The 5,412-nt window shown below is 38.5% G+C and overlaps 1 pseudogene; it reads right to left on the reverse strand.

The window, feature by feature from the left end:
- Window positions 1-1,225: 1,225 nt before the first annotated feature.
- Window positions 1,226-1,381, reverse strand: LOC116626539 (annotated as a pseudogene).
- Window positions 1,382-5,412: the final 4,031 nt, after the last annotated feature.

Raw genomic sequence — 5,412 nt, forward strand, 5'->3', positions numbered from 1 at the left:
TCTGAGATTCAACAGTCTTGCACAATTCACAGTGCTTACCAGAGCACATACCCTCCCCCAGTGTCTATCACCCAGTCACCCCATCCCTCCCACCCACCCCCCACTCCAGCAACCCTCAGTTTGTTTCCTGAGATTAAGAATTCCTCATATCAGTGAGGTCATATGATACATGTCTTTCTCTGTTTGACTTATTTCGCTCAGCATAATACCCTCCAGTTCCATCCACGTCGTTGCAAATGGCAAGATCTCATTCCTTTTGATGGCTGCATAATATTCCATTGTATATATATACCACATCTTCTTTATCCATTCATCTGTTGATGGACATCTTGGCTCTTTCCACAGTTTGGCTATTGTGGACATTGCTGCTATAAACATCGGGGTGCACGTAACCTTTCGCATCCCTACTTTCGTATCTCTGGGGTAAATACCCAGTAGTGCAATTGCTGGATCATATAACACCTTTTATTTTTGCCTATATGGTGTTAAACAGAATCTCCATGTGATTATATATTGTTTTTGTTAATTACCATTGGTGTTGAGCATTTTTCCTATATGGTCTTTCATCTTCTGGTGAAAGTTTCAGTCATTTTCTCATATTTAATTTATTTGTACATTTATTGATGTCTTACATTTTTTTTTTTACTATTCTGCACACTAATCCTTTATCATCTTAGGTATTAAAATATTTTCTCCCAAATTCACTTTCTCCCAAATTTTCACTCAATTTTACATTTTGATGGACTGTTCTTAATTTTATTTTATTTTTAAAGATTTTATTTATTTGACAGAGAGAGACACAGTGAGAGAGGGAACACAAATAGGGGAGTGGGAGAGGGAAAAGCAGGCCTCCCGCAGAGCAGGGAGCCCGACACAGTGCTCGATCCCAGGACCCTGGGACCATGACCTGAGCCGAAGGCAGACACCCAACGACTGAGCCACCCAGGCGCCCCTGGACTGTTCTTAATTTTAATAGCGTTGAATTTGTCCATCTCTTTGGGCTTACTTTCTTCTCTTCCTTTTTTTTCCCCAAACTAAAGATCTCACATATTTATTTCTGAACCAACCTACTAGTGCAGAAGCATAGAAACAAAGAGAAAAATGATTTCCCCAATAAAACATGCCCAACTATTCAGAGATTGTGGTGATGTTTTCACTGTGGCCTGGTAAGATGTTGGTTACCACAGTGGAGCATAAATATGTGGGCCATCTCATGTGTGATTCCTTATAGACCCAGCTTGGTTTTTCTCCAGTGTCTCTTCTTGGAGATGTACCTGATTTTATTACCAGTTTTCATCTGAATCCATTGGGGAATGGGACAATTCTGCTTTTCTTTCTTGGCCAAGAATCACTTGATTCTAAAAGTCTTGTGAGAAAACATGGTGAGTCAACCACACACTCCACAAAGGTAGAGAAAGGGCCTCCTTTATTTTATTATATAAGAAAGCTCTCCCTATTGTGAAGCTATAAAAAAACATTTGCCTGTAACTTTGAAAGTGTTCTATCTTTGTCTTTCATAGGTAGCTCTACAATAATGTTTGTATATGGATATGATAGGCAGGTGATTCATTATTCTACTGTAGGTAACCACTTGTCATTTCTCTGTGTTAAAATGTCCATCATTTTTATATTACCTGTTCTGTCATAGGTTCATGTATTTTAAATTGATGCCCTTGTTCCAGAAATTCCTATTTTCCATTGGTCTACTTGTACATATCTCTACTGATACCATATTGTCCTGATTACTATAGATTTAAAAGCCTTGATGTATGCTAGGGAAAGTGCCTCCCTATCTTAGTCCATTTGGGCTGCTATCACAAATTACCATAAACTGGGTCACTTAAACAACAAACATTTGTTTCTTACAGTTCTGGAGGCTGGGAAGTCCAAGTTTAAGATGCTAGAAGATCTGGTGTCTGGTAAAGATCTGCCTCCTGGCTTGCAGATGGCTGTGATTTCATTGTATCCTCACATGATAGAGTGCAGAGGGAATAAACAAACTCTCTTGTGTCTCTTCATATAACCCCATTCATGAGGTTTCTATCCTTATGACCTAATTACTTCCCAAAGGCTCCACCTCCTAATACCATCACAACGCAGGGCAGGATTTCAACATGTGAATTTTGGAGGATACAAACATTCAGTCCCATGACACTCTCAAAGTGTTCTATAGAAAATCCCGGCTATTCTTAGACATTTGTATTCTGTTTTGGTATGTATGTATGTATGTATGTATGTATGTATGTATTTGACAGAGAGAGACAGCGAGAGAGGGAACACAAGCAGCAGGCAGAGAGGGAGAAGCAGGCTTCTCGCCAAGCAGGGGCCCCGACATGGGACTCAATCCCAGGACCCTGGGATCATGACCTGAGCTGAAGGCAGACGCTTAACGACTGAGCCACCCAGGTGCCCCTGCTTTGGTTTTTAAAAGGAGTTTTAATTAAAGCTCAAAAACAAAACATGGGCACCTGGCTGGCTCAGTCGGTAAGGCATGTGACTCTTGATCTCGGGTTCGTAAGTTTGAGCCCCATGTTGGGTGTAAAGATCACTCAAGGATAAAATCTTTAAAAGAAAAAGCAAAAACAAAAGAATACAAAAACCTGATTGTGAACTTAATGGAATTCACTAAAACGCTAGATCCACATGGGGAGTGATTACATCATTGTGATATTCAGTCTCCTTTCTAAGGACATACATCATTTTAACATTTATTTCATGATACTTTGATGTCATTCAATGTATAGTTTTCCCATTATAACCATTTAATAGCCCTCATTAGACATATTTTAGGATTTTAAGAAAATTAGCTTTTTTTTTTTTTTTAAGATTTTATTTTTTATTTATTTGAGAGAGAGAGAATGAGAGAGACAGCACATGAGAGGGGGGAGGGTCAGAGGGAGAAGCAGACTCCCTGCCGAGCAGGGAGCCCGATGTGGGACTCGATCCAGGGACTCCAGGATCATGACCTGAGCCGAAGGCAGTCGCCCAACCGAGCCACCCAGGCACCCAAGAAAATTAGCTTTAATAGAAATTTGTTAAAACTATAGCTATGATATCTTCTAAAATTTACTTCCAGTGTCTTATTGCTAGCGATTCAAACTGCACTGAAATTTATTTTATTTTTTTAAAGATTTATTTATTTGAGAGGGAGAGAGAATGCAAGCAGAGGGAGAGGCAGAGGGAGAGGAAGAGGGAGAGAAAATCCTCAAGCAGACTCCCCACTGAGCACAGAGCCCTACCCAGGCTCTATCCCAGGACCCTGAGATCAGGACCTGAGGCAAAATAAAGTCAGACGCTCAACTGACTGAGCCACCCAGGCACCCCGAGATTTATTTTTATACTGAGTTTTACATTCTGGAAACTTACTAAAATATTACATATGTGGAAGATATATGAAACAATTGCACAGTCAACTGAAACATTATATAGGGAATCTGTATAATGTCAATCAGATCAAGACTTGGAAGAAGCCTTCATACCACCCATCTCACTCAAGATGATACTTAAGGGAAGCATCACCCCATCTCTTTCCAGATGGAGTTAGCGTCATGAATTATAAGGCAATTTCCTTGCTTTTCTTCATAGTTTTGTAACTTGTGTATGCATCCCTATGTCAATATATTTTATTTTTTTGTGCTTTTATGCAAATGGCATCATAATGTATGTACTATTGTATGTCAGGTTTCATTTTTACACAGTTATGAATCTTCCATGGAATGGTAGTTCATTTTTTTTTTTTTTAGTTAATAGACTATTTTTCAGAGCAGTTTTAGGTTTACCAAAAAAATTAGCAGCTATTACAGAGTTCCCATATACCCCATCCCCGGGCTCACAGTTTCCCCGAGTCCTAACATTTTGCATTAGTGTAGTGCATTTGTTACAATTGATGAACCAGTGTATTATATTTGATGATGATTAGAGTTGATAAACTAATACATTATTATTAACTAGGTTCATAGTTCACAATAGGGCTCACTCTTTGTGTTTTATAGTTCTATAGGTTTTGACAAATGTATGATGTCATGTATCCACCATCAGAGTACCATACAGTAGTTTTGCAGCCCTAAAAATCCCTTGTGTTTCATTTATTCATTTCTCTTCCCCTTCTTTGCTTTGCCCCACCAAATCCCTGGCCACCACTGATCTTTCTACTATCTCAATAGTTTTTCCTTTTCCAGAATGTTATATGGTAGAATCATATAGTATCTAGCCATTTCATATTGGCTTCTTTTACTTACTAAAATGCATTTGAGGTCTCTCCATCTCTTTGTGTGGCTTGATAGCTCATTTCTTTTTATCACTGAATGGCATTTAGTTGTATACATGTACCACAGTTTGTTTATCCATTTATCTATTGAAAAGTGCATCTTGGATGCTTCAAGTTTTTGGCAGTTGTGAATAAAGCTGCTATAAACATTTGTGTGAATATAACTTTTCAACTCATTTGGGTAAATTCCTAGGAGTGAGACTGCTGAGTTGTATGGTAAGGCTATGTTTAGCTTTGTAAGAGCATGTCAGACTATCTTCCAAAGCAACTGTACTATTTTTTATTCATACTATTCATACAATGAACGAGAGTTCCTGTTGTTCCCCATTTTTGCCAGCATTTTTTGTTGTCAGTGTTTTGGATTTTACTCTACTAGGTGTATAGTGGCATCTCGTTGTTTTAATTTGCAATTCCCCACTGACATATGGTGTTGAGCATCTTGTCATGTGTTTGCTATCTGAGTATCTTCTTGGGTGAGCTGTCTTTCCAGATTTTTTGCCTATCTTTAAATTAAGTTGTTTGTTTTCTTACTGAGTTTTAAGAATTTTTTGTATAATTTGGATACCAGTCTTTTATCAGATGCGTACTTTGCAAATGTTTTGTCCCAGTCTTTGGATTGTCCTTTCATTCTCTCTCTTTTTTTTTAAAGATTTTATTTATTTATTTGAGAGAGAGAGAGAGCACAAGAGGGGGGAGCGGGAGAGGAAGAAGCAGACTCCCTGCTGAGCAGGGAGCCCGATGCGGGACTCGATCCCGGGACTCCAGGATCATGACCTGAGCCGAAGGCAGTCGCTTAACCAACTGAGCCACCCAGGTGCCCTGTCCTTTCATTCTCTTAACAAGGTCTTTTGAAAAGCAGAAAATTTTAATTTTGGTGAAGTTCAATTTATCAATTTTTTCATTCATGGACCATGGTTTTGGTGTTGTATCTGAAAACCTCAATGCCAAACCCAAGTCATCTGGATTTTCTCTTATGTTATCTTTCAGAAGTTAAAAATTTTTCATTTTACATTTAGCTTTATGAGTTCCATTTTTAGTTAATTTTTGTGAATATTGTAAAGTCTGTGTCTAATTAATTTCTTTGCACATGGTTGTCCAGGCATTCTGTCATCATTTGTTGAAAAGACAATTTGTTGGAGGGACTT

Source organism: Phoca vitulina, unplaced genomic scaffold, assembly GCF_004348235.1.
Source record: "Phoca vitulina isolate PV1807 unplaced genomic scaffold, GSC_HSeal_1.0 scaffold89, whole genome shotgun sequence".
In the NCBI taxonomy this organism is placed as follows: Eukaryota; Metazoa; Chordata; class Mammalia; order Carnivora; family Phocidae; genus Phoca; species Phoca vitulina.